The 13,370-nt window shown below is 35.4% G+C and overlaps 1 protein-coding gene across 11 annotated transcripts in view; it reads left to right on the top strand.

The window, feature by feature from the left end:
* Positions 1-481: 481 nt before the first annotated feature.
* Positions 482-13,370, top strand: part of Lrrfip2 (leucine rich repeat (in FLII) interacting protein 2) — a 128,648-nt gene continuing 115,759 nt past the window's right edge. For 5 of the 11 annotated variants that reach the window (XM_013513685.1, XM_005383693.2, XM_013513684.1 and 2 more), the window contains exons 1-2: positions 601-704; positions 1,252-1,323. The gene's annotated coding sequence lies outside the window, so the exon portion shown is untranslated. Of the gene's footprint in view, positions 705-1,251; positions 1,324-13,370 lie in introns of those variants that run through there. The other 6 variants (XM_013513682.1, XM_013513681.1, XM_013513691.1 and 3 more) reach the window with 4 other exon arrangements.

Below are 13,370 nucleotides of genomic sequence, written 5' to 3'. Positions count from 1 at the left end.
GTAGCGGGCAAGGCTCGCGGCGCCTCCCTCCGCGCGGGGGCAGCGCCTGCTCCCATTGTGGGAGAGGCGCCTGGGGCCGCTGTCCCTCCGCGCCCGGGGCCGGAGGCGCCTTCTCTGCCTCCCGCCCGGCTGCCTCGGCTGCTGTCCGGGTAGCAGTGCCCCGGGTGCGGCGTCGGGCCGCGGGAGGGCGCAGCGTTTTACAGGGTTTTCTCTCGTTCCTCCTTGACCCGTACCGAAGCGCAGTTTGGCAGGCGTTTGGCAGGAGGCTCAGGGTTAATGCTTGACTAATGTGGGGCATCCTTCACACCCAGATTGTGGGGTTACGTAGCTTCGGTCGGGCCTGGCTGCTCCGGGCTGTGGGTAGCCTGCGGGAAACGGAGCTCCGAGGAAAAAAGCCTACTTCTTTTTTCTTTCTTGGAGAGAGAAAAGTTTGAGTGTTTGCTCTTATTTTTCCCACGGTGGGAAATGCAAATATAAAACTGCTGAGACATAGCTAGGGGAATACTGTTTCTAAAGTTTTTGTAGCACTTTTCCTTCCGAGTTTTTATTTAATGACTCAGCGTTTTTGTCTTAAACAGAAAGACCTTAGAGTATATTGACTAAACGAGGTATCTAAAGATAACAAAATAGATACTAATTTTTTACGTTGCCGCAATAGGGAGACAATGTGGATACAGTAATGAGACGGGGAGATGGAAAGGAAGGTATGGATACGTTCGTAATTAGTGTTTAAAATAACATTTTTTTCCCCAGAAGTAACATTTTATTTTGGGGATAAATCCATGAAAAGTTTCGTTTGTTGGAGAATGCAAAGTGTTACAGGTAGAATTAGTTGGCAGGGATTCCAAATTTGTGGCGGCTTGAAAGCCTTGTAGAATTAACCAACACCATGCTTTGTTTAGCAAATACAGATGATGACCCAGGATTATAATATACTCATATAGAATAAGAATTTTAGAAAGTATGATTCATTCAGGAAGTTAGGTCATTCAATTTGTGAATCATTGATATGGATCTTAAAATTGAAATAGAGGAAAGCTGAAAGTTTTATTTCTGCCTGTCTAATTAAATGCTTTTACTCATTTTGTAGGAAGTGTACAGTGTTCTGTTAGTTTTGTTGCTGGATGGTTGTCATGAAGTATAAAAAGGGAAAAAATTGAAATTTTGCAAGAATGCTTGGATTTAGTTAGGGTAGTTTTTTAGTTACTAAGGGGATTGTTCTGATTGTACACTTTTTCTTTTTTTAACCAGATGTGGGAAGATAAAGGAAGGGGTCTAGAAGCAAAATTAATGTCAGGGGAAAGGAGAACTACCATCACTAAGGTATGAAAAAGTTCACTGAAAGAATTTACACTATGGAAAATACCTGAAGTCTTTTGAGTGGAAAGCTTCACTCATTTTGCCATTCTGTCTTTAAAAATGTAGAATAATTGACTTTAGTAAGTGCCGTTATTGAAGAAAGTGTGTATTGAAGTTGTGGTTTATTTTTGGAATGGATTCGTTTTAAACTAGAAATAACTTTTTATTGCTGTAATGTAATTTGACCATTTTTTTGGCTTTCAAACTATTGTTAAACAAAACAACATTGAATCATGGTGATCTTGGTCCTCTTACCCTTGTTTTTCTTTTCATTCTTTTTGGAATTCAGTGCATTTTACCTTGATTGTCATTTATAAAGAACTTCAGTTAATTGTAAAGTGATGGCAAGTTATGGTGTTAGTTTTGCTTATGAAATTCCTTTAATTCTTCAACTAAATTTTGACATCTTTCTTTGGATATCTATTCTTACATTAGAGTATTCCCTAATGTTGTTTTAGATTTTTGTTCTGCTGATAATGACTTCAGAGTTTCAGTTCACTATGAACAAAGATTCCTGTTTGGAAAATTCCTTGTAAAAACCACTATAGTTGAATCTCGGTAGATTAATAGGTAAGGGAAACCTTAGGTCAGGATTAAGGATCTCTGTAATGAATGTAAAATATATTTGGCAAAATAATCTGTTTTTCAAAATGAAAAAGAAATCCTTACTAGAAGTGAATTTAGCAAGAGAGAGGGAGTGATTTCTTGCATAGCTCTGTGAATTGTTTACCCTGTTGCTAGTAGAAAAGCAAGAGTTGATAAGGTATAGGAAAGAAAATACTGTTTTTGCAATGCTCTAGGAATGTTGAAGAGGATCATTTAAAAGAAAGTAAAATTTTTCTGTCTTTCTCTGGATGTTCTATCCGTTGAGCCTATAAAATAGAGGCCAATTAATAAAAGCCTTTTCCATTTAGATAGTTGCTTGCGAGAATCTGAACAGAGGTGATTCCTTAAGTAGGAAAATGAACTACCTAACCAGTTTGCAGATAAGGACTAGACTCCACACCACTATAAACATCCATCTTTTTACAACTTTAGAAAGAAGGAATTGAGCAAAATTTACCCTGTGAGTAAAATATCTTAGTCTTCATTTTCTCTTCTACGATAATAGAGTGGACATTTTGGAAATGATTTTTTCGGTGTTACACTTTGTATTTTTACTATTAAAGCTTTTTAGCCTATAATACATTAAGCTAGATTTAAAAAGAATCAAACACTAAGCTAAAATCTGGGTTTGACATACGTTATACTTTTTTATGTGTTTTAGTACTTATTTTGGTGGTGATGGTAATGGTAGGAGGGCCAAGGGAGAGTTCTGTTTCTTTTTTTTTTGGTACTGGAAATTGAACTCAGGACCTTGAGCTTGCCAGGCAGGTGTTGTGCTGCTGAGCTGTATCCCTGGCCCCAAGAGTTCTATTTCTTAGGGAGACTCTGAGACTTACTACATATGAATGTTTTGTTTTAGTTTAATGATAGGAAAAACAGTAGGTAGAAATAGAGGTAGAGGAAAGACAAGGCATATATATATATATATATATATATGTATGTATGTATATATATACATATATACACACACACACAAACATATATATACATATGGAGACATATATAAATATGTTTGTGTGTATATATATGGAGAATACTGACTTCATGGGTTCAATAGACATTTGTGGGACTTTTAAAAATTAATAAAATATTTAAAAAGAAAATGTTAATATGACAAAAACCATAAACCTACTTTCCGTCATAAACTCCCAGCTCCTCGTTACCTCACACTAATCTAAGTCACCACTGTTAATGGTTTCTTATTTGTTCCTGTCTAAATTTTCTTTTACATATGTAATCTCATATATTTAGGAGAAATATCATGTAGCTTTCAAACTTACTCTTGCTAAGTCTTAGAGATATTTCTGTATTAGTACATATGTCTATCTCATTTTTTATAAGACTGGATATCCTGCCTGGTGTAAATGAACATACTGTGTTCATTTTCCCATAATTTACCATTCCTTATTAACAGACATTTAGATAGTTTTTAACCTTCCACAAACACTTCTATAGTGAATAATTTGTGAAACATGTCTTTGCATTAGTTTATGTATAGGAAGTATATTTTCTAGTGTGTGACTATGAGGTTTTGGGACTTAAATTGTGAAAATTTATTTCAATTATATGTTGGGCTTTACTTTATAATAAAAATTAACTTCTTTCTCAGGCATATAGAAGAAATGATTTCTTTTTTTGGGACAGGGTCTTGCTATGTAGTTCAGCCTGCCTTTGAATTCACTGTGTAGCCTAGGCTGGTCTTGGATTCATGGCAGTTCTCCTGCCTCAGCCTCTCAAACGATGGGATTACAGGTGTGTGCCACCACATCCAGCTAGAAAGGATTTCTTAGTTGTGTATGTGTGTGTGTGTGTATGTGTGTGTGTCTGTGTGTGATGGTTCTGGGGATTGAACCCAGGGCCTTTACACTGAGTGACATCCCTAGCCCTTTTTTAAAATTTTTGAGATAGTCTCTCTGAATTGCTAAAATGCCCAGGTTGGAGTTGAATTTGTAATGTTTCTGCTTTAGCCTCCCAGAATGCTAGGATTATAGGTGTGTGTCACCAAGTCTGGTCCATTTGGTTTGTATTCTTTACCCATTTTTCCATTTAAAAAAATACTGTAAATGTATTTTGTAAGGCAGTTTAGGTCATTTAGAGTATCAGATGGTTGATTTAACTTGTACTAGTAAAAGAACTGTGTAGTTTGAAGATAAGACCATTTATATTTGATAATAGTTAAGTGGGTGTATCTTGTAAAAGGTTGTTTCAGAATTTTATGTTCTATGTCATTTAAAAACATTGAAATAAGCTCAAGGTTGTGAGTTCGATTCCCGGTACCACAGAAAAACCAAAAACCAAAAACAAAACAAGAAAAACATTGAAATAGTTGAACATTTTGTCCTGCTGAAGTCTGCTAATATTGTTATAAGAGAAAAAAATAGCCTACCTTCTCTTCCTTTATTTACTATATCCTAGTCTATTCATAATAAAACAAGCCTGTGTGGACCTTGAGATCCAGAAGTTCTTTTGCAATCCAGAGTGATACTGATGGATTAATTTCTCAAAGCAGGAAGGAGGTACAGATTCGGCCTTTATTCTGCAGTGTTTTTGAGCAGAGTAAGGTGTCAATTATTCATTTCAATGTAATATGGATTGTTTATGGCCAGGAGGAGGTACAGGACCCTTTGTCCTTTTTGAAATAAGAGAGACTGGAGGAAAATAAAATTAGTACTGCTAGTCAAAAGTATATGAAGTTGAAACCTTGTGAGTGGCAGTTTCCCTGGCTGGTGCCCAGGATCTATTTTTGAGGCCTTGTCAAAGGTTGCCTGACAGAACCTACCACATAGCTGTAATCTGGCCTGGGCCTACTGCAAGTCAGGAAGGCCTGTGGTTTAAGAAAAGTGTCAGCCACAGAAGAGGGAGTTACAAGGAACATTTGCTTTCAGAAGATTAAGGCTAAGTTTTGGGTTGAAAATCTGCCTAATGTGTATATATCCTAGGATCCAGCTTTTGTCTTTTATTTTTATTTTATTTTATTTTTTTTCAAAGTAAGAGGATGATTCAGGAAAATTAAGGAGGAAAGCTTTTTTAGAAAAATATAGACAAGGAAGATCATAGGATTGTCCCAGCATTGATAATATGTTTTAGTTATATGAGAGTGCTTGCCAAAAAAAATCAGTCAAATGTTATATAACAGGGAAGAAACATTTCTGTTTCTGTTTTAGGGAAGCTGTACCCTGAGTTGAAGTAGCAGTTCAATCTATAACTTTCATTTATACTTGTCACTGGGATCACAAAAACTCTTGCAATGATGGGCTATTTAACAGGATTATTTTGATTTCAAATAGGTAAATTAGGTTCTTTCCAAATTCTCATTGTTTTTTTCCATAGAACTGTAGAATATCATGTATAATACCATGAAATTATATCTTTTTGTTTTGATATTTTTGAGATAATCTCACTTGTAGTCCAGGCTGGCCTTGAACTCTCAATCTTTCTGCCTCATCCTCCTAGTTACTGAATTATAAGGTGTATGTCATCAGCACTCAGCTTTGAAATTACATCTTTACTCTTAGGTTATTACCAGCTGTTCTTTCCCCACAGAGTTGTCTCCTTGGACCATGTGGTGCCACATGAAAACTTTGATGTTTTCTATATTTAGTGAATGAAACTCTAGAGTTTAAAGTCCTTTAGCTGATCTCACTTCTTAGGCTAGAAAGCTGCTAAAACTTTATGTTCTCCCTTGACCAAAGTTCATGTCAGTGTATTTAACTGCAGCTTGGTACTGTATTATAGTCAAGGGTGTTCAAAGAGTTCAGCATGCAGACTTAATTTACATTCACAAACACGTCCGTTTGCTTTAAATTAGGTTGCCACTCCAGAAAATTTAGTTTTTTCTTACCCTCAAAAATTTGAATTTTATGATAATGATGTGTTTAGGATTTAGTGTGAGGAGAAAAACTAAACTGTAGTTTTATTCTTTCTTCCTTGTTGCTTTTACCGTTTTTTGTCTATTATATCTTACTAAGTTCAGCCTTCCCCTCCTAGAAAAAGAAAAGATGAAAAATGAAGTGGACAGAGAATGGTTAAGAGTAGGAAAAACTTTAGAGGGCATATGATTGTGTTTTATTTTTTCAGAGGGGGAATATTAAGCTCTCCATTAAAGAATCATGTTTTGTCTTTTTCCATTATAATATTTTCACTTTGAAGCCTTAGTATTCTTTCATTATGAAAGCCAAATTTTTAACTAGTTTCTGATATAACATAATGTTTACTGCTTTAGGAAACACATTTAAGTTACTTGTTCTAAACACTTTGTTATTATTTTTCCAGCTCTACTTTTCAGGTTGAAACATTTTAGCAAGTAGGAACAATCTTCCAACTTAAAAAAATTCGGTAGGTGTGGCAGTCGGTTTGCAAGGGAAATGATTTAATACAGGACACATAATTTATGGGATTATTTCATAATAGTCACCCAAAGAGTCAAATACAAAAGAATGCAGGAAATCTGTCCACACACTAAAGACCTAAAGAATCAGCTGAGGGCCTGGATCCCTCTACAATGTCCTGCATGAGTCCAGCTGGAGGCCTAGATCCCACAGCAATGTCTTATGCAACTCTGTTTCACGGTTTTGCACTGGGAAGCCCCAAGGTCAGTGGTGGAAGCTAGAAAGTCTGCTAGCTGGATGAAGGATCTGTGCCAGACTGTTGAGGGATCTGCACTGGAGCTAGGAAGTAATGCTCAAAGTAAGAACCAGAGCTCCTTCGAAAAGTACCACAGTCATCCTCAGCAACAACAAGGTCCTGAGCACCTCCAACAAGGAGAACAGGCAGGTTCCTATGAGGAAAGCCAGTGGGACAAGCTACTGCAGGAGAACCTGCAGGAAGACAGCATCACGTCTTCCTCTCCAGCTCTCCTTTTTATGTTGTTGGCAGCAGTCCTCAGGTGGGCCCTCTACACCCAGCACCAGGCTGATTCAGTTCAGCTGGGTGTTATAAGTTGACCACCAGTTGTCAATCCACCACAATAGGGTGTCTTGTCTGCAAAGAATTAGGATATTAAGATACTTATTTTTCTGTTAAATGGCTTAAACTTACCTACATCTAACAACAAACTGAATGCAATTAGCAAACATACGTGTTGTTACTGTTTTCTTTTTTTTTGATAGTGGGAGTCGAAATCAGGACCTTGTACTTGCCAGGCAGGCACATGTGCCACTGAGCTATATCCCCAGCCCCTTTTTTAAAAATTAAGTATTCCATCTAAGTGACCTAAGGATTATAGTATTAAAGATACAAAAAGATTTCAGTTTTACATGAGATTTTAAAAAAATTTGTGGATAATGCTATATCTAGGTGGACAAAGAATTGAAAAGGTCATGTCTTCCTTCTCTTACCTAATTGATCCCTTGTGATCCACCCAAAATACTATATTTTTTAAACTATGGTGAAATGTAGATAACATTTAGCACCTTAACCACTTTTTGAAAAAACTGGTAGAATATATACAACATAAAATCTATCATTTAAGGGCCTGGGGATGTAGCTCAGTGGCGTAAGCGCCTGCCTGGCAAGTGCAAGGTCATGAGTTCGATCCCCGGTACTGTAAAAAAAAAAAAAAAAAAAAATCTATCATTTAAGCCTTTTATTTATTTTTTGCTGTGCTGAAATTGACCTCAGGGCCTTTTGTATGCCAGAAAAGCCCTCTAACATTGAGCTACACCTCCAGCCCTTTATACCATTTTTAATTATATTATTCAGTGGCATGTAATTCACATTGTTGTGCAAGCATCATCACTGTCTGTCTGTAGAACTTTTTCATCTCAAACTAAAACTCCACTCACTAAATAATAACTCTTCATTTCCTGTAGCCCTTGGTAATCACTTTACTTTATGCCTTTATGAATTTACCTACTCTAGGTATCTTATATCAAGTAGAAGCATATAATATTTGTCTCTTATGTCTGACTTATTTCATCTTCCAGGATGTAGTATGTGTGTATCACATTGTTCATCTAATCATCTGCTGATGGACATTTGGGTTTTAATCTTTTGGTGGTTGTGAGTGATGTTGCTATGAACATGAGCGTACAAATATCTGTTCAAATTCCTAGTTTCATTTCTTTTGTGTATGTACCCAGAAGTTGAATTGCTCTTATTGTAGTTTTATATCTTTTTGAGGACATAGCATGCTATTTTCCATAGTGGCTACCCCATTTTACATTCCCATCAGCAATGAGTAAGAGTTTCAGCTTCTTCACATCTTGCCAATGCTTGTTATTTTCTGTTTTTTAAAAAAATTTATTTACTTATTTTTTGTGAAAGTCACCTTAATAGGTATAAAGTAGTATTTCATTGTGGTTTTGATTTGCATGTTTGTAATAACGAAAGATGTAGAGCATTCAGTATCATCTAGGTGCACTTACTGGTCATTTGTATTATATTTGGAGAAATTTTTATTTATGTCCTTTGCTCACTGAAAACTTTTTTGTTACTGAGATTTAATTTTTTTATTTTAAAGAGAAAAGAACAAAAACAAAATAACAAAGACAAAAACAAAACAACACAAATACAATAAAATGATAACAGAATTTCAAAACAAGATGATAAGAAAACAACAGTGATTATTATATTACTTATGGTTATCTTCAAAGTAGTTGCTCAGATTACCAGATAGAGATATGCAAGATTGATCAAACAATTAAACATTAATGGTTCCTGTCAATAAACCAACGGAAATTAGTAGTACAATTATCTTAGCTATCTTGTGTGTGTGTATATATATACACATATATATATTCCCTTCTTTTTTTCTCTTTTTCCTCATCACAGGTTTTCTTTCCTATTGAGCAGTTTCTTTCCCTTTCACAATATCTGTTGTACCTTTCAGATTTTATTTACTCTTTAAGGTTCTTACACTAGGGAGACAGAACAGTGTTTACACATGTGAGTCTGATTTATTTCACTTATGAGTATGGTCTCTAGTTGCATCCATTTACCTATAAAAGCCTCAAGTTTATCTTTCTTTATAGCTGAGTAAATCTCCATTGTATAAAAATATCACATCTTTTTTATCCATTCCTCAGTTGATGGGCATTTGGGTTTCCAAGATTTTGCTATGATAAATTGCTGCTGTAAATATGGATGCACATATAGCACTGTGTTATGATGTTTTTAATTCTTCTGGGAAAATACCCAGAAGGGCAATAGCTGTGTTAAATAGGACCTCTAATCCTAATTTTTTGAGGAATCTCTATACTGATTTCCAAAGTGGTTGCACCAGTCTACGTTGCCACCAACAGTAGAGAAGGGTTCCTTTTCCCACAGCCCTTCCAGCATTTGTTGGTTGATTTCTTGATGATAAGCATTCTCACTGGGGTGAGGTGAAATCTCAGTGTTGTTTTAATTTGCATCTCTTGAATGACCAATGATAATGAACATTTTTTCATGTATTTATTTGCCATTTGTATTTCTTCATCTGGGTCTAGATGACCAGTTTTGGATTGGGTCTTTGAATTTGGGGGGGGGCTCTGATTTTTTTCAATTCTTTATATGTTCTAGATATAAGTCCTCTGGCTGAGGGATAATTAACTAAAATGTTTTCCCACTCTGTGGGTTGTCTTTTCATTCTATTGGTGATTTCTTTTGAAGTACAAAAACGTTTTACAGGATGAGATCCCAGTCGTTGATTCACTGAAGTGTTTCCTGTGCAGTTTGGTTTTTCTTCATAAAGTCTTTGCGTACTCCTGTGCCTTCAAGATTTCGACCTACCTTTTCTTCCAGTAGATTTAGGTTTCTGCTTCAATATTTAGATCTTTGATCCATTTTAACTTTAGTGCATAGTGGTAGACCTGGGTCTAGTTTTAGTCTTTGGCATGTAGAGAGTCAGTTTTTTCAGCACCATTTATTAAAGAGGCGATCTTACTTCCAGTGAACATGTTTGGCCCCTTTGTCAAAGATGAGGTGGCTGAGTGTGTTTGTGGTTGTGTCTTCTAATCTGTTCCACTTGTCCTTAGGTCTATTTTTTTTTTTTTTTTTTTTTTTTTTTTTTTTTTTTTTTTTTTTTTTTTTTTTTTTTTTTTTTTTTTTTTTTTTTTTTTTGGCCAGGACCATGCTGATTTTGTCACAGTAGCTTTGTAGTATAATTTCAAGTCAGGGACTGTGATGCCTCCTGACTTCTCATTGTTGCCCAGAATTGCTTTTGCTATTTTAGGTCTCTTCTGGTTCCAGATGAATTTTAGGAGTGTTTTCTCTAGTTCTGTGATGTATGCTAATGGTATTTTGATCGGGATTACAATAAATCTGTACAACAATTTTGGAAGTATGGCTATTTTCTCTATGTTAGTTTTTCCTATTCATGAGCAAGGGATATCTTTCTATTTTCTGATAGCCTCTTCAATCTCCTTTTTCAGAGTACCAAAATTTTTAGTATATAAGTCTTTTATTTCCTTTGTTAGATTGATTCCTAAGTATTTCTGTTTTTTGGATGCTATTGTGAAGGGTGTGGCTTCCCTACTTTTTCTCTCAATAAGTTTGTTGTTTGTGTACAAGAATGCTATTGATTTTTGAGCACTGAGTTTGTATCTAGCCACACAACTAAATTTGGTTGTTAACTCTAGGAGTCTTTTTTGGAGCTTTTGGGGTCTTCTATGTAGAGTATCATGTCATCTGTGAATAATGATAATTAACTTCTTCCTGTCCTATCCTTATTCCTTTTATTTCTCTCTCTTTTCTAATTGCTGTGGTTATTGTTTTCAGAAATATCTTGAAAAGGAGTGGTGATAGTGGACATCCTTGTCTTATTCCTGATTTTAGAGTGAAAGCTTTTGGTTTTTGTCCATTTTGTATGATGCTGGCTGTTGATTTGTCATAGATGGCTTTTATCAGAGTGAGGTAAAAAGCATGTATTCCAATTTTCTGTAGGGTTTTTATCATGAATGAGTATTGGACTTCATTAGAAACTTTTTGTGCATCTATTGAGATGATCATGTGATTTTTGTCTCCAGCTTTTTAGATATGGTGTATTACATTTATTGGTTTGCATATGTTGAACCATCTGTGCATTCCTGGGATAAATCCCACCTGGTCATGGTATATAATCTTCCTGATGATTTGTTGAATTCTGTTTGCTAGTATTTTATTGAGGATTTTTACATCTTATGTTCATTAGGGATATTGGACTGTAGTTCTCTTTTTTGGTTGTGTCTTTCTGTGGTTTTGGTACAAGATAATACTTGCCTCTAGGAATGAGTTAGGGAGCATTGCTTCCCTTTCAATTTCATTAAAGAATTTGAAGAGTATTGGCATTAGCTCTTGTCTAAATTTCTTGTAGAATTCAGCAGTGAATGCATCAGGAGCTGGGCTTTTCTTTGTTGGTAAGTTTTAAAGTACATTTTCAGTCTCATTAACTGATACTAGCTTTTTGAGAGTTTTTATGTCTTTTTGATTCAGCTTTGATAATTCATATGTATCTAGGAATCTGTCCATTTCTTCTGTGTTTTCCATCATATGAGAGTACAGATTTTAAAAGCAGGTATTGATGATCTTCTGAATTTCCACAGGATCTGTAGTGACTTCACTCTTATCATTCTTCAATGCATAAATATGAGTCTTTCCTTTCCTTTTTTTGATCAGATTGGCTAAGGATTTATCAATTTTATTTTTTCAAAGAACCAACTCTGATTCAGTAATTCTTTCTATTATTTTCTTGGTTTCCATTGTGTTAATTTCTGCTCTGATCTTTATAATTTCCTCTTTTCTATGGGCTTTGGGTTTGTCTTGTTCTTTTTCTAGAAGCTTGAGGTGTAACATGAGATTTTTATTTGTGCTTTTCTATTTTCCTGATGTGAGAAATCACTGCTATAAATTTCCCTCTTAGGACTGCTTTCGTTGCATCCCATAGGTTCTGGTATATTGTGTCTGCAAGTTGTACATATTGTTTAATTTCTTCCTTTATTTCATCTGTGACCCATTGGTTGTTTAGGAGGGTATTACTTAATTTCCATATGTTTATGGAGGATATTTAATTTTTTATATATTCTAAATAGCAATTCCCAATCAGGTATATTATTTGCAAATATTTTCTCCTATTCCGTAATTTATCTTTTTAAATTTGTTGATAGTATACTTTTATCCACAATTTTAAATTATGATAAAATTGATATCTTTAGTTTTTTTCCTTTTGTGTGTGTGTGTGTACCTAGAATTGAACTCAGTACCTCACACTTCCCAGGCAGGGACAGTGTAACATGAGATTTGCACCACTGTCATGCACCACTGAGCTGTGTCCCTGGCCCTCTAGTTTTTCCTTTGACTGTGATTTTAGAGTCACATCCGGGAAATCATTGCCAGATCCGATGTCATGAAACTTTTTCTTTGTGTTTTCTTCTAAGAGTTTTATAGTTTTAGTTCATATGTTTAGGTCTTTGATCCATCTTGTGTTAATTTTTGTGTATGGTGTAAGGTAAGGCTCTATTTGACTGGGTATGAATATCCTGTTTTCCCATCAACATTTGTTGAAAAAACTATTCTCTATTCAGTGGTCTTGGCCCCCTTGTCAAAAACCATTTAACTATATATATAGGGTTTTATTTCTGGACTATTATATTTTGTTGATCAACATGTTTGCTTTATGCCAATAAAACTATTATAATTATTATAATTTCATAGTAAATTTTGAAATCAGGAAGTATATCTTTCAACTTTCTTTTTTCAAAATTGTTTTGGCTATTCAAGGTCCCTTCACTTTTTTTTTTTTTTTTGGTACTGGAAATTGAACTCAGGACCTTGTCAGGTGGGAGCTTGTGCTGCTGAGCTATATCCCCAGTCCCCCTTGACTTCCTATATGAATTTTAATTTTAGTATAAGGTTTTACTATTTCTGAAAAAAAAAGTCTCTGGGAGTTTTGATAGGAACCACATTGCATCTCCAGTCCTTTGGAGTAGTTTTGGCATTTTTCTTAATTAGTTTTCTCGTTGCTCAGAAAAAATACCTACCACCCAAAGTTAAAGGAAAAAAGGTTTATTATAGCTTATAATTTGTAGAGGTATCAGTTTATAGGTGGCTGGCTTTAAGGAAGGGTACCATGGCAGAGGGGCATCACAAAGAAAATGCAGTTTATAGCAGGCAGAAGGCAAGAAAGCAGCAAAGTAGTGAAGTAGCAAGGAAGCAAGAGACCAGCCTTAAGTGACAATAGCAGACTTTTTCTGTCCCTGGTATTCTACCCAGGTTCGGGCAGCCTTTATCCTAGCATCGCACCATAAATCAATCCCAGCATCGTATCCTTAAGCCCAGCTTCGTACACTCTAGATGCAACCACCTCTAAAAAACCCAACTGTTGACTGCATGAGGCTTTGGGAGGACATCTAGATACAAGCCATAACAGCGTTTTAATGGTATTAAGTCTTCCACTCCATGAACATAGTGTGTCTTTTTATTTATGTCATTTTGATTTCATTCAACAGTGT

This window comes from Chinchilla lanigera, unplaced genomic scaffold, assembly GCF_000276665.1.
Source record: "Chinchilla lanigera isolate Chin_1 unplaced genomic scaffold, ChiLan1.0 scaffold00020, whole genome shotgun sequence".
NCBI classification, from domain to species: domain Eukaryota; kingdom Metazoa; phylum Chordata; class Mammalia; order Rodentia; family Chinchillidae; genus Chinchilla; species Chinchilla lanigera.
The sequence above is the reverse complement of the archived record's forward strand: the minus strand, read 5'-3'. Positions and strand labels throughout refer to the sequence as shown.